This window comes from Nomascus leucogenys, chromosome 1a (genome assembly GCF_006542625.1).
Source record: "Nomascus leucogenys isolate Asia chromosome 1a, Asia_NLE_v1, whole genome shotgun sequence".
Classification (NCBI taxonomy): domain Eukaryota; kingdom Metazoa; phylum Chordata; class Mammalia; order Primates; family Hylobatidae; genus Nomascus; species Nomascus leucogenys.
The window spans coordinates 44,626,010-44,653,908 of record NC_044381.1 but is presented as its reverse complement, the minus strand read 5'-3'; the positions used below and the strand labels follow the sequence as shown (position 1 = coordinate 44,653,908).

The 27,899-nt window shown below is 52.3% G+C and overlaps 1 protein-coding gene and 1 pseudogene across 7 annotated transcripts in view; one reads left to right on the top strand and one right to left on the bottom strand.

Moving 5' to 3' along the window:
* SEMA4D (semaphorin 4D) overlaps nt 1-27,899 on the bottom strand; it is a 135,029-nt gene that overhangs the window by 77,650 nt on the left and 29,480 nt on the right. For all 6 annotated transcript variants that reach the window (XM_030806909.1, XM_030806870.1, XM_030806637.1 and 3 more), the window contains exon 2: nt 16,548-16,614. The gene's annotated coding sequence lies outside the window, so the exon portion shown is untranslated. The remainder of the gene's footprint in view (nt 1-16,547; nt 16,615-27,899) is intronic.
* On the top strand, nt 9,806-11,448 carry LOC105738482 (annotated as a pseudogene). The gene has a single exon (XR_004028773.1). The product of XR_004028773.1 is annotated as a proliferation-associated protein 2G4 pseudogene (transcript).

Genomic DNA, 27,899 nt, shown 5'->3' with positions numbered 1-27,899 from the left:
ACTGGTCTAAAGATCATCGCAGCTGGCCGGACCCCAGAGTGCACTGACAGGTCAATCTGATTTACAAAAAAAGCAAGAGCAAGTGTCTATTTTTAAAAGCCTATTTACAGGTCATTTTCTCTTTACAAAAAAAGTCAGTGATGCCCCTACTGCACAAGTTTTAGCTGAATGGAAATCGGCCAACCCACCATCAAGCTCACCACATCTTAGTGTCAATTTAAGCATTCACTCACTTTAGCCCACGAATATGCCATATAGTCATCCTACATTGGCACGCTGCCCCTCAATCACCCTCACCACAGCCGAAAAGTGGACACACCTGCTGGGTCAGGAGCAGTGTCCAGGACACAAGGAGACCTGCCTGCTCTTAGTCCCACCAAGAGCAGTCCACAAAGAATGGAGCCACGATAAGTGGCCTGCTGTCCTCCCTGTGAGCCTGACTCACCCTGGGAGCCACCTGGGCTGCGGCATCTCCATCCACACCCACCCAGGACAAGCCCTGGAGTGGTGCTGGCTCCTCTGCCCCGCAGACCCAGTTGAGGCTCCCTCCCCGCCTCTGCCAGGAAGCAGTGACCACACCGCCTTCCCTCTCATTTCTCTCCAGCCCTTGCGCCTTCTCCCACTCACACTTGCACCCACCCCCACGGTACAGCTGCATGAGTATCTCGAAACTCCAAATCTGATCTTGACATGCCTCTGCCAAAAAGCCTTCAACAGCTCTCTGCTGCTTTTTGCTTAAAATCCCAAAATCCCAACCCTTTACCCCCACAATGCTGTCTGATCCACCTCCCACCCACACCCATCACCCTGGCCCCTGAGCCCTACCCTCCGCTTGCCCTCCACACTCAGCCCCCAGAGAGGCTGCGCCCTCCACAGCAGCAGGGCCCTTCTGGGTAAAGTGTCCCCTGGTCTCCTGGAAAAAAGGGAGGCCACTTCCTCCTCTGAGCTCCCTGGCACCTCGTGCAAGACTTATTCATGTTCCTCTGCAAATATTTCCTAACTACCTGCTACGTGCCAGGCACTGTGCTAAGTGCGAGCAGAGCAAAGTGGGGCTGGCTCCACCCTATGGAACCCACCCAGTGGGCAAGACATCAATGTCCCACGGCGTGTGCTTGCATGTGTATGATGACACACTGTGACAAGTCCCGAGTAGGAACACACAGGGTGTTAAGAGAACTACAGGAGACAGGCTGGCCTGTTGAGGAAGCTGAGTTGGACCTGAAGGGTGAGGTGTCAGAAATGCACAAGTACACTTTAACTGGACTACTGCAGCAAATTTCCACCCAAGAGGGCAAAGCAGCATGCAACTTGACTGATGAGAGCTCCTGAAAGTCGTTTGACCTGCTCACCCAGGGAGTCCTTCTAAGAACAAGAAGCCACTCCCCTGGGCAAGCCGCTCCCTCAGCAAACCACCATCAGGCTGGCTTCACGCCCTCTGCTGCGTCCACTGATCTTAAAGTCTTATTACACATTGTAAACATGTCCCAATCCAAATCAGACCAGCCACCCACATTGAAAGATCTGCCTTAAACCAAACTCCCAGACTTTACAAATACCAACCCTTGGCCTCCGCTTCCACACACGCACAGGACTCGGCCGGGCGGCACTGTTCCTCCCAGCAGCGGGCAATTTCCACGGCTTCACGTGGTGGACGGGCCATCAGGGAGGATTCTTCAGGAATTTGGCACCAACAACATTAGCTTCCCAGGGAGACAAAACAGCAGGCAAGACAAAGCCCAGTGTGTCTGGGATCAGAGGGAAAGGGGATGTGGCCGAGGTGATGATGGCAGAGGCAACCCTGAGCTCTGGCTGGAGATGTCTGTACCGGCCAGACCCCCGTTCCCACATGATGGACCACCCCTACATCACTGTGTCAGGATCAGAATGCCCCAGACCATGGGAAGGAAGCGAGGGCAGCCTGGAGGCAGCAGGTAGGGAGGGGACCAATTCCCCACCACCCCATGGCTCCTCCTCAGGGCTCCTGGGACCTGCCTGGAGGCTGTGGCTGCTTTGTTCCTGAGTGTCCTCAGTACCCTCTTTGTCATTTCAGCCCCTAATATCTGTCTAACCACTCTGCGTCCAGCTTTCCTGCCTGGGCCCTAACCCCTCTCCCACACTCCCATCCCACCCCACACTGTTAAACTTCAGCTTCTGATCTAAGTGAAAGGGAAGCCCAGCAACTCCAGGCCCCACCGTGTGGACAGACGGCTAGAGGCTGGCAAGAGGGGTTCACGGCCATGTCCACCTTTGACAGTACCTCACCAGGCACCCAACCCATGGCTGTGTTGAAACATTTCTCTTCCTAATCAGACTGTAAGGCTGTTATTTAACGTGCCTGAAATCTTGCACAGTTTGTGGATGTGTAGACCAGCAATGGCCAGGCTGGTGAGCTCAGCATGTTCCTGATCACCCCTCCCCATCATCAGCACTCGGTGAGCTGGGGCTGTTTCCTTCCCTTTTCCCCTGGCCCAGGCCACATCTTCGGGCCAGAGACATGGTTTGCTGCGCCGTATGGCCCGGGTCAAGGTCACTGGCCAAAGCACTGGGAGGGGCTCAGTGGGTCGGCCCTGGGAACCACAGCGGACCCAAGGGTGGTAGGGGCTGCTGGAGCCCTCCACTCCAGCCCCACTGGCCCGCCTGTCAGAAGAGGAGGGAGCTACCTGCTCTTTCCAAGCTTGCCAGGCTCCAAGAGTCCTCTGTTAAACATGGTGGCTTTGCAGGAAGAATACGGACCTCATTAGTTAAAATGCAGTAGAATAGAAAAAATTATAAGAAAACCATGCAGCAGCAACATCTCAAAAGAGCGAGATGGTCAGCAGCAAGGAGGGGAGGAGGGGTGGGCGCCATCTGAAACCATGCATAAAAATAAACCATCTGCCTGGCCAGGGTCCTCTTCCTCTACTTGCCAGAAACACAGAGTTCAAGGTAAAAATGGAAAAGACAATGAGTTTCACTTCCACAGGCCCCAACAGCTGGCAAAGAATCAGACCTACTCACCCTGAGCTGTCAGGACACATGCATGGGGAGGGGAGGGTTCCTGGGGTTCATAACTGCATCTGTCCCAGAGAAGGATCAGCACCAGACCGTGTCTGGTATGGCTGCAGCCCTCCCCATCCTTCTCACCATTTCCCAGCGAGGAAACACCAGACCCGGGCAGATGTGAGTCAATGCTGGGGACCCTGGTTCACGCATGTGCCAGTGTCGTCTGCAAACCTGGGCCCTGGGCCTGGGCTGGGACAAGCCTGTCATCACACAGCCTGTAAGACTTTCAGGGTCTTCACTGGGGCTAGAGCAACCTCGGATGCCCACCGGGACTGTGCTCAGCAGGAGGGCCCCCTGCACCCCTACAGCATGCCTGCACAGCCTCTGCCTGACCTGGGACTGAAGCTGCCCAGGAGGAAGGTGGCTCTTCTCCCCAGGAGGTGACTCACAGTCCAGACAGAGCCCAGCCCCATCAGGTCCCCTGGGGACTTCTCCACAGCTTCAAGAGTGAGACTTCCCTGTCAGTGGCATGATTATGACCACCCACACTACCCCCTGGACGGAGGCCAGGTCTCGAGGTGCTCTGGAGAATAACGGATGCCAGTGCTCAACTGGACACACACTCCAGCCACAAGCCATGTGTGGGCTGAACAAGGAGCTTAAACAGGGCCACTGGGATGCCTATGGGCCCAGTCTCCAGCCACCTTCCCACAGGACCTGGCTGCCCTGTCCACCTTCTCACTGACCTCGAAGCGGGTGTACCACGGTCCTGTTGTCCCTGCACAGTGGAGCCTTCAGCTGTCTGACAGAAAATGAGCCCTCCCAGTAAAGCGCAGCGTGGACTCCACCCGCCCATAATAGCCACCCGGGAAGCAGGTCCGGCCAGCAGCCGCCGCCAGAGGAGGAACTGCCTGGGGTAGGCGGGTGGCAGACGGCCCTGGCCCTGCAGGCCTCAGCCGCACCCCACCCCACGCCTGCCTCCAAGCTGGTGGCCAGGACCTGGCTGCCTCCTATCCTGGCTGAGTCCTCTATGGGCTGGCACCTGAAACTCTCTACCCTCCCTCCACAGCATGGGTGGGGCTGGGGTCACCAGTGGGTAACTACAGGCCCTGACCTCCTGGGCTCCCTGCATGGGTGTGGCCTGCCCTGCTAGAGCAGTGCCACAGAAGATGGAGCACAGAGAGCGTTTGGAGACCGTGAGGTGCCAGCTGCCAGAGGTGCCTGGGCATGGGCATCCTCAGGGGCCCCGGGTCAGGCAGCCCTGAGCCAGGCACAGGCACCTAAGCTGCAGTGACACGGTCACCCCACTGCATGCCCATGCATCCTCCCACCACGGGCAGTCAGGGCACTCATGCCCAAAGGAAATCCAAGCAGTGGGTGGGTCCCTGACATGAAGGGTTCTCTTTTCACTGCTCACCCCATAATAAACCTGCTTTACATTTATTGTCCTGGACACCTTGCCTTTTAGAAATTATACCTACCTACCATAGACATAATTCTGCGTCCACCTGGTGGTCTGTTTTCCTGCTTCACCTTGGCCTCCCTCCCCACCTCCACGGCCTCCTCCCTGGCTGCCCCTCTAGCACAGCTACAGTGTACCCGCCCTTATCATGCTCTGCCCAGGAATCATAAGGAGAAACACAGGCAAACACATACAGGCATACACAGGAGCACTCCTGCCATCACGGCTCACAAAGCACGTTGTCACAAACGGAGCACACGAGGGGACTCCTCTGGGCTATCAGCACTTGCTCTGCAGCAGCCGCGGAGCACACGAGGGGACTCCTCTCAGCTATCAGCGCTTGCTCTGCAGCAGCCGCTACTGATGGGATGTGGGCACGTGAAGAGACAAGCAGGCCAGCAAGTGGGATGGAGGATCCCCAGATGGAACCCAGTTTACATGAGACCCTAACAGACCACAGAGCTGTCGTTCAATTCATTGGTCAAAGGACGGATTATTGACTAATTAGTGCTGGCACACTGGAAGGAAACAAAATTGCCCTCCCCCACCCCAAGCATATTATTTCATGTTAAAAGCATTCTAGACACGTTCAAGAGTTTAATTCAAACACACAAAACAAGAAAACTCCTGCCAGAAAATCCTCAGACAACCCATGTAATCTTCTTAACAAACGCTGGTACCCACGAGCCCTAAGGGAAAAGAGAGACATATTCGACCATAAAATGAGTTAATCTGGACAGCAAATGATACATTAATAAAAGAAACTGGCAAAGAAGGAATTAGGAATAAATGTTTTCCAAGCAGAAAAAAGAAGATCATATCTATAACAAATCCAGAGCTCCTACAGATTGGCAAAAGAGGCCTGAACGTCCCGATAGAACAGGGTCACAACACACAACAGGCGATTCACAGAAGATCCAAACGGCCACAGAACATCCAACAAGGACACTCACCAGGATCTGGGGGGACGCCATCAAGGCCACAAAGCTGTCACTCTGCCCCTGAAGACTGACAGTCAGTCTATAGTGTTTCATGCCACCACCGAAAGAAGGTGCTGGAACAGGGAGCTCCCTGTGCTCACAGGGAAAGGATGAACTGTTGGATCTTTTCAGAAACGGATCTTGCAAGATCTATTACAAGGAAGAGATACACGCTCTTTGGACCATGAGTGCTGCTCCCTGAAACCTATGCAGTGAATGACAGCTCCAGAGCATGGCCAGGGTATTCACGGAAGCACTGTTCACACTGCCTGTATGGTTTTCAGGCGGCAGCTCTCACCAGTGACCACAAACTGGGTGGCTTACAACAACAGAAGTGTATTCCCTCACAGTTCTGCAGGCCAGAATTCTGAGATCAGTTTCACTGACCAAAATCAGGGTGTCAGCAGGGCCATGCTTGCTCTGGAGGCCCCAGGGAAGACTCCCTTCCTGGCCTCTTCCAGCTTCTGGTGGCAGCAGCGTTCCTTGCTTTGTGGTTCCTTGGTTAGTCAGGGTTCTCCAGAGAAGCAGAACCAACAGGATGTGCACAGGGAGAGAGAGAGAGATTTATTATGTGCTCGGCTCACGTGATTATGGATCTGTCATCCGCAAGCTGGAGACCCTGTGAAGCTTCCGTTCACAGGCAGTCAGGGAGCTGAAGTCCCCTCTGACTTGGGAAGCCGGGTCTTTTTGTTCTATTAAGGCCTTCGACAGATTGGGTGAGGCTGACTCACTCTGGGGAGGGCCACCTCCTACCCCACCTTCTACTTCGCATGCTGTACCCAGGCCTCAGGCACGTTCCCTACCCATGCTCCCAGCTTCTGTGTCCACCTTAGAGGTCTCTGCAGGCTCAGCTGGGGGTGCCATGCAGGACAAGCACTGCACCCCCAGCAGGAGATGAGACGAGACCCTCATGTCCCGGAACCCCTCCCTTCCAGGCCCTGCCATGTGTTCTATCCCTGTGGGTCTGTCCATCCTACTTCCCGGGCAACAGCTATCCTTAGTCTACCGATTCTCATGTCAACCTCACCCAAGAACACCCACACAGACACCCAGAATAGCACCTGACCACTTATCTGGGCACCCCAAGGCCCAGCCCAATTGGCAGATAAAATCCACCCCACACCCACCACTACTCCAGCCTCTGTGCCCTCTGTGCCCAAGCTCCTTCTGCTGCCTCTGAGAAGAACACTTGTGAGTGCATTTGGGGCCCACCAGATAGTCCAGAATCATCTTCCCACCTCAAGATCCTCAACTTAGTCCCAGCTGCAGACTCTAACTCTATATAAAGTCACCCTCTCAGGCTCCAAGGGTTAGAACCTGGTATTTTCGGGGGCCATCATTTGGCCTACCACAAGGGGCAAAACCAAAGAACAAAAAAACCCTGAGACTGACTGAGTGGCTCTGAACAGGGCCTGCTCCAAGGCCATGACCCCACCCAGCCCAACACGGGCTAAAGAAAACAAGACACACGATCCCGTCTCCATGATGAGCACCACAGGGCCTCTCTCGGGCCACCAAGGAGGGCAGAGAGGGGAGGCTGCCTCCCAGGACTTCTCCAGGGCTTCGAGGCTCCCTGCACAAAGGAGCAGCCGCTTCCCCTCGGCAGGGGTGTGGGCCATCCTGGACCCTGGCGGCCACATCTTCTAAAACAAGACAGCAGCAGGAGGAGACTGAGGCGTGAGAGGGGGGTTATGTGCCAGGCATGCTGGCAGGGAAGGAAAGCACCTCCCCTCGGGACGCGCCTTCCACTCCCCACGCCACGCTGCACCCAGGCCTCAGGTGGGCTCCCTGCCCACACTGCATCCAGCTCAGAGGACTCAAAGTCTCAGCTGGCGTGCCCCTGTGGGATAGGTGCTGCCCCCAAAGACTGCAGGAAATAAGAGGAGACCCTCAATTCCCCAGATGCCTTCCCTTCCGAACCCTGCCATGTGTCCTATCCTTGTGGGTCTGTCCATCTCACCTTCCAGGCCCAAACCATCTCTCCCACCGCAGCCCAGCAGCCAGTCCGAACCCTGACCCTCCCTCGCACGCTGCCTGTCTGTCCTTCCAATCTCGATGGAGGCCCCCAAAGGCTGGTCTCTCCTTGTGACCCTTGCAGGCCAGCATGGAGCAGGAGCAGGTTCCGACATGTCTCTACCTGACAGCGAAGGAGCAAGGGCATTCTGAGGGGGCCTGCCCTGGGAGACCTCCATGCCCCAGCTCCAGTCAGGACTAACCCTCCGGCTAGTCCTCAGATGTTTCCTCAACTCCAGGCTTAGGTACCCCACAGCCTCCTCCCCACTAATAAGCACCTCAAGCTTCCCGTGTCCCCAAGCCACGCTCCTCACCTCCCCAAAGCTGAGACGCCTCCGAGACAGCCCAGGTGGAAGCCCACGTGGAACCTCCATCTTTTCAATGGCTCAGGCCAAAATCCAGGGCGTTCTGTGCTCCCTGACTCCCACCATGACCCACCCCAGATCCAAGCTGGCAGCAAGTCCTCTGGGTCCACCTCCAAATAAGCATCGAAGGGAGCCACTCCTCATCGACACTGCTACATCGTGCCCGCACCAGCACCGCTCTCCCAGACCACCTCACGGCCTCCTAACCGGGTGCCGGGCACCCCCACCATGGCCCATTTTCCCCAGAAGCCAGGGGTCTTCCCCAACCCCCTCAAGCTCCCCAACCCACCACCTCCTCTCCTGCCCCTGCCCTTCCTGACTCTGCCTCGGCCCACTGCCCCCTACCCCCATTTCAGTGCTCCCTGGACACCCAAGACTCACTCCCATCTGTCTCGGGGCCTTTGCTCCTTTGTTCCCCCATGCATACGGTGCTCCTCCCCAGGCATAGGCATGGCGCCAGCCTTGCCTCCATCAATCAGCCCAGCTCCCTTTATAGAACCCGTCTCATCTTCTCTGCTGTATTTATTTATTTGTATTTTTTTTAATGTATTTATTTGCATAGGGTCTTGCTCTGTCACCCAGGCTGGGGTGCAGTGGTGTGATCATAGCTCACTGCAGCCTCGAATTCCTGGGCTTAAGTCATGCTCCCACGTCAGCCTCCTGAGTAACTGGGACTACAGGTGCATTTCACCATGCCTGGCTGATTTTCTATATTTTTATAGAAATGAAGGTCTCACTATGTTGCCCAGGCTTGTCTCAAACTCCTGGCCTCAAGTGATCCTCCCATCTCGGCCTATCAAAGTGCTGGGATTACAAGAGTAAGCCATTGCCCCTGGCACCTTTTTCCACTTTATTTCTCCCCCTTGTAACTCCAATCACACCTGACCTATTGATCTCCTTTGGGGTCTGTCTGCCCCAATGGTAAATACTATTTCCTCTGCTGATGCCCCACTGCCCAGGCATATGGGACCCAGGGCAGGATCTCAGTGAACTGTGCATGACAGGCCATGGAGGACCCACCCTCTCCTAGGCGATGTGGGATAGAGACAGGGAGGCAAGGTATGCCTACCCAGACCAGCCGGACCACCCGAGCACCAGGAACAGGCTGCTGTGGGGGCCACAGCCCACCTACACTCTGAGGAGCAGCGATCCACACAACGGCAGCAGAGAAGGCGTAAAACCGCGAGGCCTCTGCACATAGAGGAGAATGTGTCAGATGCACCCAGAAAGCTACTCAATGAAAGGGCTTGTTTCATGGGCTCCACTGGAGGGCATGACAGCATCACCCACATGTTCACTCTCTACAAAGAAAAATGGGCCATTTTGAGGGATATAAATAGCCCAGCCAGATGTGGAAGTGCCTGAGGGGCTTTTCCCAGGACTCCAATGTGTGTCCTGTAGCTGCATAGATAGCAGCCCCTCAGTGGGACCCCAGAGGCTGCCAAAGCAAGTGAAGGTCAGGGCCTGAAAGGGTTACGTTGGGACCCTCCTCCCACAGGAAGGCAGGATGGGGCTCATCACAAACCATCACTGACCCGCAGGCTGAGCACGCCCATTGATGCATTCAGGGTACAGCTGGGACACGAAAATCAGTGGCAAATACACTGTGTAAGTCTTACACACAGAAAACAAGGGAGACACAAGCCCGAATAGCGCGGGGCCTTTTGGGGAGGGGTATGCTCACTGAAAGCACAGGCCCGGGAGCCTGGCAGACGTACAATCTCAGTGGTGAAACCTGGCTATTTGCTAAGGCCCAGCAGGCTATTTTGTAATTGTCTGCATATATGCAAAATAATAGCACTTAAAGCTGGCTAAAAACACTCTCAAAGCCTGATATGGTTGGTACAAGTCACTAGCTCCCAACTACAGGGGCAGGGCCTGAGCAGGAGAGGAAGTCAAATCCAAGGGCACCAAAGAGCAGTTTAGATCCTACACCTACCAGGCGAGCCACAGGTATAATTTCAGATGTTCCTAGAAGTCACGCTAAAAGACTAAGTTCGCGGCTTTCGCTCATCCTCTCCTCGAGGATCAAGGGAGCTCTGACCACAGACTGTGACTGGGAAGGGAGGCAGAGCGGCAGCTCAGGGGAAACGAGGCTGCAGTGGTGGTGGTAGGAAGATGTCAGGCAAAGACGAGCAGCAGGAGCAAACTATCGCCGAGGACCTGGTCGTGACCAAGTATAAGATGGGGCGCGACATTGCCAACGGGATACTTCGGTCCTTGGTGGACGCATCTAGCTCAGGTGTGTCAGTACTGAGCCTGTGTGAGAAAGGTGATGCCATGATTATGCAAGAAACTGGGAAAATCTTCAAGAAAGAAAAAGAGATGAAGAGAGGTATTGCTTTTCCCACCAGCATTTCGGTAAATAACTGTGTATGTCACTTCTCCCCTTTGAAGAGAGACCAGGATTACATTCTCAAGGAAGGTGACTTGGTAAAAATTGACCTTGGGGTCCATGTGGATGGCTTCATCACTAATGTAGCTCATACTTTTGTGGCTGATGTAGCTCAGGAGACCCAGGTAACAGGAAGGAAAGCAGATGTTATTAAGGCAGCTCACCTTTGTGCTGAAGCTGCCCTACGCCTGGTCACACCTGGAAATCAGAACACACAAGTGACAGAAGCCTGGAACAAAGTTGCCCACTCATTTAACTGCACGCCAATAGATGGTATGCCTGTCACACCAGCTGAAGCAGCATGTCATCGATGGAGAAAAAACCATTACCCAGAATCCCACAGACCAGCAGAAGAAGGACCATGAAAAAGCTGAATTTGAGGTACATGAAGTATATGCTGTGGATGTTCTCGTCAGCTTAGGAGAGGGCAAGGCCAAGGATGCAGGAGAGAGAACCACTATTTACAAACGAGACCCCTCCAAACAGTATGGACTGAAAATGAAAACTTGACGTGCCTTCCTCAGTGAGATGAAAAGATGTTTTGATGCCATGCCGTTTACTTTAAGAGCATGAGAAGATGAGAAGAAGGCTCAGATGGGTGTGGTGGAGTGTGCCAAACATGAACTGCTGCAACCATTTAATGTTCTCTATGAGAAGGAGGGTGAATTTGTTGCCCAGTTTAAATTTACAGTTCTGCTCATGCCCAGTGGCCCCATGTGGATAACCAGTGGTCCCTTCCAGCCTGACCTCTATAAATCTGAGATGGAGGTCCAGGATGCAGAGGTAAAGACCCTCCTCCAGAGTTCTGCAAGTTGAAAAACCCAGAAAAAGAAAAAAAAAGAAGGCCTTCAAGACTGCAGAGAATGCCACCAATGGGGAAACATTAGAAGAAAATGAAGCTGGGGACCAAGGTGGGTCCCATCTCCCCAGCTTGCTGCTCCTGCCTCATCCCCTTCCCACCACACCCCAGACTCTGTGAAGTGCAGTTCTTCTCCACCTAGGGCTGCCAGCAGAGTGGGGGTGTCCCTGCCCCCACCCCAGTTTTGCAACCCTTCCAACAACAACCAGCTCCATCTGACTCTGGTCTTGGGAGGCGAGGCTTCCCAACCACACAAGACTTTAAATGAACAAAAGAAATTAAATAATAAAATCAGGAGTCAAAATTCATCATCTTCAAGCCCCTCTTTCTAGCCTTTTCTTTTACTCTCTGCTTGGGTCAAGGCATGTAACCCTACAATACAACAGAGCTAAATTAGCGACCACCGCTGAAACTCAGCCGAATTTTTTTATACCATTCTGATGTTAGCATTTTTCATCTGTTTGGGGCTTTTTCCTCTTTTTTCCATTCTCCTCAAGTATTTTATCTGGCTTCAAAATTAGGAGGATTATTTTTCAGATTGTTTTTTATTCGATGTGGCCGACTCCTCATCTGATTCAGGCTGTCAGTCAGACCCCTCCCATTTTAGGAGCTGGAGCCTTCACTTATGAAGCGATTCCCATCTATGAAAAGGATCCTCATTTGTCAATCTTTTTTCTTCCATTTTCACAAAGCTATAAAGAAATAATCCATCTCAACCTCACCCTTTTCTCTGGAGTCAATGCAGTCTTCCCTCGCTCCATCTTACACAAACCTGAGCTGGAAGCTCGACTGGTTTTGTTCCCTGTTTGAAATATTGTGATCTCCCTCCCTTGAAAGAAAAACCAAGAACCAGAGGAGTAGACTGACTGAAAATAAAAATCCTGGCTTTCTGAAGCTATGGACTTGGATTGGATTGCTGGGGCTTTGTAGAGAAAGGTGACAAATTTCAGTACCTCTGGCATGCTGTTCCAGGAAACTAGGGCTCCCACTAACTTATGAGGTTTTTAAACACATTGAAAATGACATGACATTAAAATAAATTTGGATTTGCTCATTAAAAAAATAGACTAAGTTTGCTTCAGTAATATATTTTATCTAACCCAATACACATCCAAAATACAATCCTTCTGCATGTCATGCACGCAGGTCACGAACAAGGTAGTGCATCTTGCCTTCTGTGTGCCAACTCTTTGTAACTGCTCGAGGCACCTCGGCTCTGATCAGCACACTTCTGGTGCTCCGTATCAGGTGTGGTGTCCAGCTAGGGTACTAAGCAGGGACCCTATGAGGCATAAGGAGGCAGTACCACCCACACAGCCCTATGAGGGAGGTGCTATGCATCTGAGTGTGTCGAGGATGTGGACGCTTCTGGTTACTATAAATGAACCCTTGGCCGCTGGCCCCTCCTGTGTGCGAGAGGCAGCTGATGGTGCTATTACCCTATATGTCCTGTCCTGGTTTTTTGTTTGTTTGTTTGTTTGTTTGTTTTTGAGATGGAGTCTCACTCTGTCACCCAGGCTGGAGTGCAGTGGCATAGTCTCAGCTCACTGCAAGCTCTGCCTCCCAGGTTCACGCCATTCTCCTGCCTCAGCCTACCGAGTAGCTGGGACTACAGGCGCCCACCACAACGCCCGGCTAATTTTTTGTATTTTTAGTAGAGACGAGGTTTCACTGTGTTAGCCAGGATGGTCTCAATCTCCTGACCTTGTGATCCACCAGCCTCAGCCTCCCAAAGTGCTAGAATTACAGGTGTGAGCCACCACACCCAGCCTTTTCACTCTGTCGCCCAGGCTGGAGTGCAATGGTGCGAACTCAGCTCACTGCAACCTCTGCCTCCTGGCTTCAAGCGATTCTCCTATCTCAGCCTCCAGAGTGGCTGGGATTACAGGCATGAGCCACCACGCCCGGTTAATTTTCGTATTTTGAGTAGAGACGGGGGTTTCGCCAATTTGGCCAGATTGGTCTTGAACTCCCGACCTCAGATGATCCACCCGCCTCGGCCTCCCAAAGTGCTGGGATTACAGGCGTGAGCCACCACGCTGGGTGTCCCGTCCTGTTAAAGCAGCTTTGGGATGCACGGCTTGACCATGCTTCCTCTGAAGTGACCTGCTGCACTATCTCTAGACTGCATGGCTTATCTCCAAAGCCAGGCTTCGGAGAGGAAAGCTCACATTGTTCATCATTAGTCAGAGTGATGCCACAGGACCCTGAGTGCCCATCAGGGATGGGATCTTGGGCGTTTTCCAGGTAACAGCCTCACAGGGCTGCAGCAGAGGACCTGGGACACCCTCCTGGGCTTCCTGAAACATGCAGAAGTAATTACCTCCCCTTTCAGTGTCATTTAATTAAATCTACAGTCTTCCTGCTCTCAGCTCTGTGAGACATGGAACTGTACCTGCTAAAAATAAAGCCCAGCTCCCATGAACAGGGCTCCATCCCAGTGCAGGTGAAGCAGCCCTGCCTCCAAGCAGTGGGGCACACTCAGACCCTAGGGAGGCTGGGCAGCACCCACACAGTGCACTTTATGAAGACTACAGGGTTGTTTTAAATTAAGAAGGAAGAGCTTAAATGCAGGCGGTATCAAAACAACAACCAAACTCAAAGGAATTCACTTTCTGCACCCAACTCCCCATAAGCACATGCAAGTGTAAGAGTATGGGCTTAAGAAATCACACGCAAGACATAGCATTGTATCCTGTGGCTCTCTGGCTCCCCCAGACAGATGTCCAAGCCAACCTGTGCTCCCTCCTCTGAGGACGCAGAGCCCTTTGCTGCCTGTCTTATCCCACGCTTCTGGGGGAAGCTGCTGGAAGGCGATGGCCCCCAGGCCGTGTTCCCAGCCATGTCTAACAGGCCTGCAGTAAAGACCCCAGCACCCCAGACCAACCTAAGCCAGGCCTCCCGGAACCATCTGGTCCTGGCCCTCGCTGGGTGGACACACAGCCCTGACAGTCAGGTTCCTGTGGAGATCGTCCTGTCTCCAGGACCCAGCATCACAGGGCCTGGCCCACAGTGACACTGGGAACCACAATGCCTGCTTTGTCACCCAAAGGCTGGCAAAGCTGCTTATATGGGCCACTTCATGCTGGGAAAGTCCCTTAAAAGTTATTTTTGCTTCTACTTCAACCCAAGTTCTACAATATATGTCTTTTGTTTTGTTTTGTTTTGTTTTTTTTCTTTTTGAGACAGAGTCTTGCTCTGTTGCCCAGGCTGGAGTGCAGTGGTGCGATCTCAGCTCACTGCAAGCTCCGCCTCCCGGGTTCACGCCATTCTCCTGCCTCAGCCTCCTGAGTAGCTGGGACTACAGGCACCCGCCACCACGCCTGGCTAATTTTTTGTATTTTTAGTAGAGACGGGGTTTCACTGTGTTAGCCAGGATGGTCTCGATAGAATATACGACTTAGGCCGGGCGCGGTGGCTCACACCTGTAATCCTAGCACTTTGGGAGGCTGAGGCAGGTGGATCACGAGGTCAGGAGATTAAGACCATCCCGGCTAACACAATGAAACCCTGTCTCTACTAAAAATACAAAAAATTAGCCAGGCGTGGTGGTGGGTGCCTGTAGTCCCAGCTACTCGGGAGACTGAGGCAGGAGAACGGCATGAACCTGGGAGGCAGAGCTTGCAGTGAGCCGAGATCGCACCACTGCACCCCAGCCTGGGCGACAGAGCAAGACTCCATCTCACAAAAAAAAAAGAATATATGACTTAATCTTCAGTATGTCCTTTGCAAATGGTCTTGTGTATGCAGACTATCTATGATGTGAAAGCTGCATCCAGGAAGATCCCAGCCTGGGCAAGACCAGGAGGGCCAAGGCACCCCTGAGGCAGTAGGAGTCACAACCCAGCTTTCTAAAGGGGATGCAAGGACTTACATATCCTGCTTCTTACAGCTAAAGTCACATCTTGAAACGCCTTCTAACACAGACACACCTGCATCAACCTCTAATCCATGTCTCCAGGAGTGGCCACAGAAGGTGGTGTGGACATGGCTGAGGCTGCCCTAGCTTGGTGTGGCTGACAGGGTCAGTCCCCCCAGATTTTCACTCCCTCCTCTATTTCCACACCAGATCTAGCAGGAGTGGGCCTTGCGGGACTTAGACAGGTGGGGCCTCCACCAAATCGAACAGAGCAGCTTCTTCTGACGACCTCTTCTGGTTCCATCCAAGCACGTAAACAAGCCGGAAACGAGAGACCTGCACAGGTGGCTGCTGAGCTGAAGACGGTCCCTCCCGGGGCTACCGAGGGCACCTCCCGCACCCAGTGAGACTGTCAAACCGCAGTCAGTGTCCCACGGTGATGGCAGGGTGTGAGGGCAGCATTCTGCACAGGGTGAGTCCCCCGGAGCCTACAATCCTGCACAGCACAAGGACATGTCCTGTGCCAGCCCAGGCCACCCTCGGGATGGCAGAGGCGCAGCCACGCCATGGCACTCCCAGCCCCGAGCTGACCCAGTGGGGCCCTGGCACAGGACTCCACCCAGGCGTGTGCCTAGCACGGATGAGGAAGCCCCGCCCCTCGAGGAAGCTGCCCGGGGTTGCTCTGCCTCTTCACTTTTACAGAGAAGGAAACTGAACCCATGAAGTGACGGGCCAGCCTGTGGCCCAGCAGCCCTGCAGGGCGCGCAGCCCGATCCCAACAGTTGGGAGGGGGTGGGGACAGGGCCAGAGAAAATGAGTGGCCTGGGTCATAGCCTACAACAACATCACTTCATCACGCTGTGCCTCCGTGGCCTTATCCATGACAGGGAGGGCCCAGTGCCCTCTAGGGCTGCCATGACATGTGGACTCGCACCCACATGCCGTCTGTGGCAGGGCCTGTGTGGCCTGGTGCTCTGGAATCTCAGACAACAAGCAGCCCCTTCTTCCACTCTGCACACTTGAAGGACAGGGGTGGGAGCAAGGGTGCGGCAGCCCGGGGGGCTGTCCCCTCTCCACCTCACCCCAGCCCAAGCCACTGCCTTCCCCAGACCTCCCTGAACATGGGGCACAGGGGGTGTGAGTTAGTAGACAGAAAAGAAGCAACTGCCCATATCGGCTCCTGAAGACCCCTAGGGTCGGGTGAAAGACCACCTTCAACAACCCAGCATGAACTCCTAGGCGCACCAGTCCTCAGGGGACAGTCCAGGCACGGGCACCTCCTCAGCCGGGGCCCTTCCCTTCCTGCCAGGGAAGCTGGTGCTGAGGCTGGGTACTGGGCTCACCACCAAACGAGCCACACCCAGCATTGCCTTGCTCATTGCCTCCCCACCTGCCCCACCCACTCTGACTTCCTTTACAGCCACATCCCCTAAATGGACCCTTTCCACTCCAGGCAGAACCACCTGAGCTTTCAGAGACAGGCCTTCCTCCCTCACTCTCCAGACACCTGCCAGGCAGGTCACACAGTGAACGGGCATTGCTGCTCACAGATGGATGGAACACGGGGACAAGACCTTCTGAAGAGCCAGTTCCAAAAGGAACCATGGCACTCAGGCAGACGCCATCACTTACCAAACCATCGGTGTCGTCAAACATTTCAGCACATGGTTTTCTTACTACTATCTGGTGTTATCAGAGTCTGAAACAGAGTTAGAAAAGGGCGCATTTTAGCAGGATAAACTACCAGATTCCCTTACAATATACGTACACACAATTCCATACCCCAACCCTGTGCCAAAAATGTCCCCCAGGGACTGCAAGAGCATCTAGGACTGCAAGAGTCCTAGAGAACCGTCAGTCACAAGGTACAGCTTACCTGGCCAGGTGAGACCAGAGGAGGCATCAGAGCTAATGGACAAGGATTAGCAAGAACTGGGAGGGAGGCATCATCTGCACCTTCCTTCGCCCTACCCATCTCTCTCCTCCCCTCTGCTCCCGGCCAGGCACCAACTTAGCAGAGAGCCTCTCCTTGGCGCAGTACACAATCGCTGAGCGTGAGCTCTAGTGCAGGAGGCAGCCAGGGTGGGCCAAGGCCTTACCCAGAAACCCTGTGACCCACAATGAAGGTGTAGTTAAGAAGGACACTGTAGCACAAAGCTCCAAAACAGTCCCTAATTTAAAATCACATACGAAGACAATGTCAGTGCTAGCACTCAATAGTCCAACACTTTTTAAGTTTTAAAATTAATTACATACTTAAAAAACAAAATCAGGAGAAGAAGAAGGGGAGGAGAAGGAGGGCAAGGAAGAAAGAGAGAAGAAAAGAAGAATCCAAACAGGAACCAGAATTTGGGAGGGTTTTTCTCTTTGAGACAGTCTTGCTCTGTCTCCAGGCTGGAGGGCAGTGGCGTGATCTCAGCTCACTGCAACCTCCATCTTCCAGGTTCAAGCAATTCTTCTGCCTCAGCCTCCTGAGTAGCTGAGCTTAAAGGCACATGCCACCACACCCGGCTGATTTTTGTATTTTTTTTAGTAGAGATGGGGTTTCACCAGGTTAGCCACGCTGGTCTTGAACTCCTGACCTAAAGTGATCTGCCCGCCTCAGCCCTCAGTGCTGGGATTACAGGCGTGAGCCACCACGTCCAGCTGGGAGGGATTTTTTAAAATAATGTTAGAAGTAGGGGAAGGCTTACTAATGCCCCTGCATAAAGGACAAACATGAATCAACACTGAGAAAATGCAAAGGGCTCCTTCCTTCCTCACTGGCCTCCTGGAACAGGGAGTGAGCATCGCAAAGTCCCCTCCCACAAGGCACAGAGCCGCAAATGGCAAGTGAAGGGACAAGCTGTTCAATGTCATTAACGATGAAAGAAACAAACTGAAGCAGGATGGTCGCTTTCATCTTTCTGATGAGCAGTAACCTACAAAGCTGAGCAACCAGCGCCTGTGATGGGGCGGGGAAACCAGCGCCTGACAGTGGGGGAGCAGACCCAGTGCACCCAACTGTGACACTTAGAATGCTCTTGAATCACATTCCACTCGGACACAAAGCTACACCACGAGGGTGCCTCCTGCATCATAGCAAAGCCATGGAAACCTTCAAAGTCCATCAGTGGCTGACCAGAATCAAACAAATGGTCTATCCAAACACTGAAGCGTATGCACCCATCACAAAGAACAAGGAAGTCAGCCGGGCACGTGGCTCACGCCTGTAATCCCAGCACTTTGGGAGGCCGACATGGGAGGATCGCTTGGGCCCAGAAGTTTAAGACCAGCCTGGACAACACAGTGAGACCCCATCTCTACAAAACATTAAGTTAGCCAGGCATGGTGACACATGCCTGTAATCCCGGCTACTCGAGAAGCTGAGGTGGGAGGATTGCTTAAGCCCAGGTTGTCAAGCAGTGAGCTATGACTGTGCCACTGCACTCCAGTCTGTGCATCAGAGTGAGGCCCTGTCTCAAAAAAGCAAATAAACAAAAAACAGGCCAGGCGCGGTGGCTCATGCCTGTAATCCCAGCCCTTTGGGAGGCCGAGGCGGGTGGATCACAAGGTCAGGAGATCGAGACCATCCTGGCTAACAATGGTGAAACCCCATCTCTACTAAAAATACAAAAAATTAGCCGGGCATGGTGGTACACGCCTGTAGTCCCAGCTACTTAGGAGGCTGAGACAGGAGAATCACTAGAACCCAGGAGCCGGAGGTTGCAGTGAGGCAAGATCATGCCACTGCACTCCAGCCTGGTCGACAGAGCGAGACTGGGTCTCAAACAAACAAACAAACAAACAACAAACAACAAAAAACAAACCCTGAGGAGGTCACCTTGGGTGGAAAGGGAACTGCCTAAGACAGAATAAAAAGGCAGGCTGTGGAGGGGCAGCCAGGGCAAGCCCACCACTCCACGGGGCCTTACATATACGTTTGAGTGGCTGCACAGGAAACATGGGCCTTTGGAAGGACAGTCTAGAGAGCAGAAACAGGTTGTTCATGCTGTGGAGTGGCCTGGGGATCCGAAGGCAACTTGGTCCCTGCATTTCTGAGCTTCTGTATTAGTGCTGTTTTTACCCTGCACACTGCAACAGATATGTACCACAGTTGCCCACATAGCACCACCCCTTTTCTTTAGTGGAAACTACAAATTCCACATGGTGCATACATCCTAAGGAAGGCCAACCCATGGCTGGTCACACAGTTCCCTTCCTGGGCCCACCTAAAAGACTGCCTGCCACACACATGCCACACACATGCCACAAACATGCATCACATGCATGCATACGTGCACACACCCATCCAAGCAGACACACACCCACCCACACATACAGGCACACACGTATAAACCTATGCACACAGGTACACCACACCCACATACCCATGTAAGCACACACATATATTCACATACAAAATCACACACAAACCTACAGAGACACACATACGTACACATGCACACATATACATCCAAACACGCACATCCATACACACTCATGCACACACACATGCATATACATATATGCACATACATACTCACATGCCACATTCACATACACACCTATACACCTAAACACACACTCATATACACACATGGATACATATGCCCACATGGATACACATACACAGAAACACATGCACAAACATATATACCTACACGCACACTCATATACAGATATACTGCACACACCCACATGTACTCATATACACACCTACCTACACATGTGCTTACACACACATGCACACTCACACACTGTGCATGGTCCTTACCCTCTTCCCAAGGGAGCTGCAGCCCAGCATTCCCACCCATTCACATGCTGGGGAAAGAATCACCTCCCTCCTCAGCAGCTCAGAGGCAGGTTCTGAGCCATCGCAGCCTCCTGGAGACCCCATGTGCCTGTGGTCAGTGGTTCTCATACTGTGGCCTGCAGCAGAGCCCCTGGCAAGGATCTGAATGGGCCCCAGTTGGAGCCCCAGTCCGTAGTGCTCTGGGGGGGGGGGCGCCCACGAACATGCATTTCTAACGGGCCCTCAGGTGATACTGCTGTAGTTCCAGTGAACAGCCTCTGGTCCCTGGGGCAGCTTAAGGGAGTCAGGGTTTGGATGTGGCTCATTCATTCTGTCAGTGAATGCTTTTTGCTCCTTTTGTGTGCCAAGCTGCATCAAAAGTCCCTGGCTCTCCTGAGGACGCAAAGAAACAACTGGAGAAAGTCATTTCAGGGAGTGAGACGCTGATAAGGCAGGAGCACGTCAATGTGAGCAACAGCCTACAAGGGTGTTGGGGGGGAGTCTTATTAACACTCCTGAGGGTCTTATCCTCCTGGAGAGATGAGAATCCCCCTGCAGACCCACAGCCTCTTCCCTGCAGCTGTCCCTGCTCAGCCCTGGGTCCCAAAGGGGGCTCACCCTCATCCTCCCTGCAAGCCTTGGGGGCTGCCTCTGTGTGTGGCAGGCACCTTCCTTCCTGTCTCCACCTGGCTCAAATGCCACCTACCTAGAAGCAGGGACCAAGGTCCTCAGCTGGTCAGAAAGGCCCACACACCACAAGACCTAGGCTAAGATTTGAGGGCCCATGTGGCTAACACGAGGGAGCCCAGGCCAGCATCCAGTTACTAAATAACACACCCTATTCTGTGTAAAACTCTGGGTGACAACTGCAACAATACCAAGTGCTCCTAGAAAACAGCAGAAGGTAAGAAATCCCCTGCCCTCTGTGTTCCAGAAACAACCACTACAAAAAAAGCCCCTTCCCCACAGGACTGAGCCAAGGCTCACGATGCTGCCACCCACCCAGGATAAGGCCAGACACAGAAACCCACCAACGCCTGCTCTGCGCCTCTCCATGGCCAGTGGCACGATGCATCCCCCGCCCGCTCCCGATCACTCACAACAAAATGCTAGTCCTAACCAAACCTCGCTTCACTTCTGTCCTTCTCCAGGCCCCTTGGGCCCCACAGAGCCAGAGCAGCCCCTCCTGAGAAACAACTGGCCTTGGGTAAGGCATCCTCTGACCCCGCCACCCTCATCCTATATCCCACCTCTGGTTCTTCTAAGCCTCATCTACACCACCCTACAAAGAAAAGCCCTTTGGCCTAACCTTTGAGACACGTGTGATCTCATGGTCAGCGTGTGGCCAGGCCCTGGCCCCTACTGTGATAGTCCATTCCTTCCTTTGCATACTCCTAAGAAAGCCTCTTCTTACTAAGTCTGGATTTGTTTTTTATTTGACAACTGCTTACTGATTACAAACAACTTGAAACTCCAAAACGTGTCACACACTCATGCAATGGATGCACAGGTGACAGCTTCGATTTCTGCCTCCTAGAAGACCGGTACTCACATGTTTAACCGAGGTTCCGCCAGTTCAGACCCACAGCTCATGAGATGGCTCAGGAATATACCCTAGCCTCACATGCACAGCTGGTCCAGGAGGCCGCAGAGCAAGGAAAAAGGGGAGAAGCAACACTGAAGGTGAACCACACCCCTCACAGACACGGGCATCCTACACGCCCGGGAGAACCCATGCCCTCCAGCGTGGAACTCAGCACACTGGGCATTTTGTACAAGCTGCCCTCCTCCTGCAGACAGGCAGGGCTTAGCAAGGCCAGCTGAAAATGACACCCAGCCTCATATGTGGCCACCCCACATGCTGAGGGGGAGGAAGGAGCAGGCGACCTGCTGTCCCACACGCGCTGCAGCAGAGAGGGCTCCCAGGGCAGATGACCCCACCACCTAATCCTACAGTCACGCTCGGGGGCTCTGCTGGGCCCCTCAGCACACTCATGAAGCCCCAAGGTCTCTTTTCTAAGATTACTGCAAACTGCAACTGAACACACGAAAGAAAATGTGCATCTCACCGGAGGTCAGAAAAATGCAGATTAAAGCAAGACGCCACTCTCTCCCTACAAAACGACCAGATAAAATAATTACAAGGCTTAAGGTGGTGTGGAAGTGTGAGCCCCTCCCTGCTGTCAATGACTTTTCTAGCAAGCAGCATGCCAGGGATATCAGGAACCTTACAAGGGTACCTCTTAGCTATGGGCAACAAGCAGAAATTGGGACCGGTAATCCCAACAAAATGTTTCACCCCATATACTCTTGACTCTGTGAAACTGAAAAGCCCCCCACAGAGAGGAGCACGTCAATAGATAAAGCAGCAGTCTGGCTCCAAATTGTATGTTTGCGTCTTTCACATGGATGGCTGTGAGCAAATGGCTTCAGTTCTGAGTCCTGACAACTGAGGAGGCAATGGTGACTCATTGCCCTCCCAGGACAGGTGTGGGCACCACAGGAAGGCTGCCAGAATAAACCTCCAAACATTTTTCTCCTATACTAGAAGAGTAGCATATGAATAGAAATCATGGTGTCCTGGACATCATAAACCCCCAGAGTCCTGGGAAGCCTGAATCCTAGGGCCTATGTGTATTTCTTTTTTCTTTTCTTTTTTTTTTGAGACAGAGTCTCGCTCTCCCTCCCAGGCTGGAGTGCAGTGGCGTGATCTCGGCTCACTGGAACCTCCCGGGTTCAAGCGATTCTCCTGCCTCAGCCTCCTGAGTAGCTGGGATTACAGGTGTGCGCCAGTATGCCCAGCTAATTTTTGTATTTTTAGTAGAGACGGGGTTTCACCATGTTGGTCAGGCTGGTCTCGAACCCCTGACCTCATGATCTGCCCGCCTCGGCCTCCCAAAGTGCTGGGATTACAGGCATGAGCAACAGTGCCTGGCCTGATACATATTTCTTGAACAACAAATGGGTAATTTTAAGAAGGCTAGGATGAGTTTTACCAAACTGCTTTTTCTAGTGATTCATTAAACGTGGTTTGGGTTAAGAAAGGAAATTCTCAGACTTTGCTAAATCCCTAACTGAAGCATATGAGGCTAAAATCACTCCCTCTCTGCCCAGGGTGGTCTGCACACCCAGAAAGAAATGCCAGAAATCGCTTGGCGTGAGTGCGTTGCAAATTCTTGAAACTTGATTTCTCACAGGTATAGATCATCTGGCTAACTCAATCCAAAATTTAAATATGGTGCTATTACAATTCACAGTAACTAAGATTATTATCGGTACATTAACGTACGGCACAAAAGCCTGTAAGGCTAGCTTCTGCAGAGAAGCAGGCTCCAAGGGAAGTGGCCACCAATGCTCTTCCTTCATAACAACATTGATGTGAGCAGCAGCAGGCAACGGGCTGATAAAATGTGGAAATGTTTTTTCCCTGTGGCATACCCACATAAGGAGAGCTGTGTTTTCTTTACAAAATAGGTGGGGTTGTTTTTAGCAAAATGATGGAATGTTTTCAATTTGAAGGAGTAAAAATCCCCCAATACCAGTCTACGGCAAACAACTCAAAACAACAACAAGCCAACAACACCTCCTATTTAAAGCTGTCCCAGCCAGATGCAGTGGCTCATGCCTGTAATCTCAGTACTGTGGGAGGCCAAGGCAGGAGGATCACTTGAAGCCAGGAGTTCAAGACCAGCCAAAGCAACAAAGTGAGAGCCTGTCTCTACAAATAAAAAATAATTAGCTGGGTGTGGTGACATGCACCTGTAGTCCCAGCTGCTTGGGAGGGTGAGGCAGGAGGATCGCATGAGCCTGGGAGTTTGAGGCTGCAGAGAGCTGTGATCATGTCACTGCACTCCAGCTGGGAAAAAGAACAAGACTGTGCTGGAAAGAAAGGAGGGGAGGGGAGGAGAGAAGAAAGCGAGAGAGAGAGAAAGGGAGGGAGGGAAGGAAGGAAGGGAAAGAGCGAGGGAAGGAAGGAAGGAAGGAAGGAAGGAAGGAAGGAAGGAAGGAAGGAAGGAAGGAAAAGGAAAGGAAGCGGGGGAGGGAGGGAGGGAGGAGAGAGAGAGAGTGAGAGAGAAAGAGAGGCATGTAAGAGAACACAGAAAAGGGAAACAGAACAAAAGGGTCTGTACCCTGAACACTAGAATGTTCCTTTCTACTCCTTAAGCCAAACTAGAAGGCTTCTGGCACTCTCGTCTCTGCATCCCAGTACCCACTTCCAGGTTTCCAATGTGTTGAGTTCAGATTGGGGAATACCAGATGGGGAAAAATGGTAGACTCATGCCCAGTTGAGGAATACTTGCAATTCTAATCTTCCTCCCCAAACCACCTGCTACTATATTCTTTTCAGAATCTTTGAGTAGCTGCTCCCTGCATTCGCAGTGGGAAAGCCACAGTGGAACATGGTTAACCCATCTTATCAACCAAGCCCATTCATTTCTGAACTAAAAATCTACTTGAGGCTCACACCAGCCTCTTTTGCATGATCCATCTGGTCCTCTTCGTAGACAGGGGTCCATTCCCAGGTGCTAAATCTGTTCAGCAGGGCTACTTGGGGGCTTTTCATGATCAAGTCCCAGCCTCGCTCTTTCTCATCCAGGTCATGACCAGCCCTTTTTTGCTGCTGCTTTTTCATTTTTGCAGCAGAGGTGGGGAGGTACAAAACTAATTAGCGTCAACCAGTCTCCAAAGTGTATTCACAACACAAGGTCTCTATGTTGTGTTTAAAGAACCAAATGGTGCGCCAGGCATGGTGGCTCACGCCTGTAATCCCAGCACTTTGGGAGGCCAAGGTGGGCAGATCACGAGGTCAGGAGTTCAAGATCAGCCTGGCCAACATGGTGAAACCCCATCTCTACTAAAAACACAAAAATTAGCAGGGTGTGGCAGCAGGCACCTGTAAATCCAGCTACTGGGGAGGCTGAGGCAGGAGGCTTGCTTGAACCCAGGAGGTGGAGGTTGTGGTGAGCCAAGATTGCGCCACTGCACTCCAGCCTGGGTGACAGAGCAAGACTCCGTCTCAAAAAAAAAAAAAAAGAAAAAAAGAACCAAATGGTGCCAACTAGAGCCAAAGGCTTAACTTCAACCCTTGCAGTCATGGGGGCACTTTCTCCACTTTCCACCTTAGACATGTGCTTTTGGGGTTCTATGTGCTTTTCTTAAATTTCAGAATCAGAACACCAAAGATGGAGAGTGTGACTCACCTTCCCCCACCCACAAGAAAACTGCTACAAAACCGCACTGTGAGCCTGTTTCTTCCTCTCTTCTCTCAGATGCACTACGCTCTCAGGGACCAACAACAGTTTGTTCTAATCATGTTGAAGATGTAAAATAAAAATACTTAATTATAAATTGAATTATTTCACCAAGATGCTACCTGTGAGAAAAAAGAAAAAAGGAATGGCTGGAAATCCTGCCTTCTGACCTGGGTTTCGGATGATTATAAACAGCTGGGGTGGGGCTGAGGACCTCAGGGGCAAGGCAGCCACAGTTGGGGGTGGGGGGATAACACATTACAAGTCCAGCAGCAGGGTGCGGCCAGGCTGCCTCTGGCCACCTCCCCAATGCCCAGGATCTGGACAGGAAAAGACAGGAGTTCATCAATAAGGAGAGACCCCTCAGATGTGGGGCGCAACACCCCAGCTAGGAAGGGCAGCAACAGGTCCTCTCCCTGCAAGATCATGGGAACAAAGGAGAGGACAGGGATACTGAGGACAGGGTTCAAAACACACTGGTCTCCCCAGAGTGAAGCACCCCCAGGGGAATCTGACAGCAACTCAGGTAGTCACGGAGGTCAACCATCAGAGAGGTAAGCGCTAGACAAAAACCACATCCTCATACTTTGGGTCCATTAGGAAATGGGCGGGGTTGCGGGGGTCCTCAGACTCCTGGAGAGGGCTGGATAAGCCTGAGTTACCACGGGGTGTGTGGGGAGGGTACAGAGAGCACCCCCAGGGCCAGGGTCCTGCTCTCTGCTCAGCCCATGGTGACATCTCGAATGCAAGCATATGCTGGCTCTAAATTATATTAGCTTGCTTGCTTTATTTGGATGCATCTCTGTTTTTGACACCATGTCCTCTCTATAGCTGTAAACATCTCGAATGCTTTACAAAGCACTGAGCACACAGTAATTAACCAATACTCACTGACCAACCTGTCAGGGACAAAGAGGGCCAGCCCAGGAAGGGGGCACATCTCCACATATCACCCAAGAACCTCTCATGCTGGCTCAGACCCACAGACAAGACTAGGAAGATCCACCCACGGAATGTTCCTTCTTGCCCTCCATGACCAGATTCTCACTTTAAAAAGAGCCCTTAGTCTGGTGCATCCTGCGGAGAACAGAGAAGAGGGGCCTAAGTCCCCAGGAAACCAGCACCATCCATCTGGTGAGATTGCTGACCACTCAGCCCAGGGGTGATGGCTGCTAACGGGTCATTTTAAAAAAATGACCATGCGTTAAAAACATTATTAAATCATCACTCACAAGAGAACCAAGGAGATGTCACAATCCCTTCAGAGGAGAAGTCAAAGAATCACAAAAAGACATGGAGTTGGCTGGGGGAATGGGGATGGATTGGGCCATGATGGATTGATAATTAGGGGGCTTCCTTTTGGGGTGCTGGAAATGTCTTGGAGCTAGAGGTTGCACAACATTGCAAATGTACAAAGTGCCATGGAACTATTCACTTTAATACGATTAACTTTATGTTATGTGAATTTCACCTCAAGAAAAAAGTAATACAGAGTAAAAGAATATTGACATGGATTTCCAACGGACACAATACCAGCTTTTTCCATGGGGAGTCAATTGTCTCTCCAGGAGGCTGAACCCATTTGCACATCTAGGGACAAGGATTATTTGCATTGCCTTCAGATATCTATGACTTACAGAGCTGTACAAAGACAGGTGAGCCCTGGGTGGCCCCAGTGCTCCATTCAAAGGCTGCTTATGCCTAAGTCCAACGTGGAATGAGGAGAAGATGGAGTCCACAGGTTTAAGAGGAAACCAGCTTTAGCCGATGGCAAAGGTGATGCTGCGGAATAAGGAGTGTCTGGAGATGGTGTCAGGAGTGACTCCTGCATTTCTTGGAGGCAGGGGGGAAGGTGGGCTCACTGGAGCACTGGGGCTTGAGGAGATGGTCCACCATGTGACAGAGTGAGAAGCTGAGGTGTCCAAGGCACCATGGAGGGGCAGGGCCACACAGGGTGCGTGCTGGGCAGTTTGCAGCCCTGGGCTGGCTAGGGCTTCTGTAGCACAGTGCCGCAGCTACTGGGGCACACACCAAGGGACCAGGCACACGAAATGCTCAATGACACACACAAATATAATTTCCCCTGACTTGTACAAAAAATAGGGTGATCACTCCGCTCTGAGTTTCCATGCAGTGATGCAGACTCATTTTCAGAAACGCCTTTTCTTTCTGCCAATCTGGAATTCTTTCCGGGCTCCTCGAACACCTCTAAGAATCCACAACCTTAGACAGAGGGCTGCCTGGGGCCTTTCCCTTCCGGCTTTCCCCAGGCACCCACACCTACAACACCTGGGACACGCTAACACAGGCCAGGTGAACGCAAGCTTGACTGCTCTCCATATGTACCGAGGGCTGCCATGACCTCTGTGAGTGACCTTTCCGTCCAGACCATACGCGGTGCATCATCGAGGGAGCACGCAGCCCCCATGTGCACAAGGTCATGCTCCAGAAGCATCACTCACCCGCATGTGCACACTCTCAAGGCACAGCCAATTCCACTTTTCCACTGCAATTAGTACACAGTAATTATTACCCAAACCCAGCACATGGAAACATGGTCTGCAGCCTACATGGACTGTGTTTCCGGTGAGTTCTGTCCTTGTGTGTAGCAGGGAGGCGGCTACCAGGTCACAAGCATTCACCTCGGAGCGCACATGACGATGACCAATACGAGCCTGATGTCATTATCGGAGCCTCCTTCAAGGATGCTGCTCCCTCCCCACAGTGGTCTTGTTACTCTATAACTAGAAGTTTCTGAGCCACCAGCTCCAGAAGGCAAGGCCCAAAAAGGGCCCTGTTACTCTTTTATAAGCAACCAGAGCAGAAACGAAAATGTCACCAACCTCCCAGAAAGAAACTGAATTATTCATCTGCAGCATTCACAGCCCCATGTGTGAAGTTAATGCGGGTTGTCCCCCTTGTTGTTCAGGCTGAAAAGTTTCCATGACTAGATGTGGG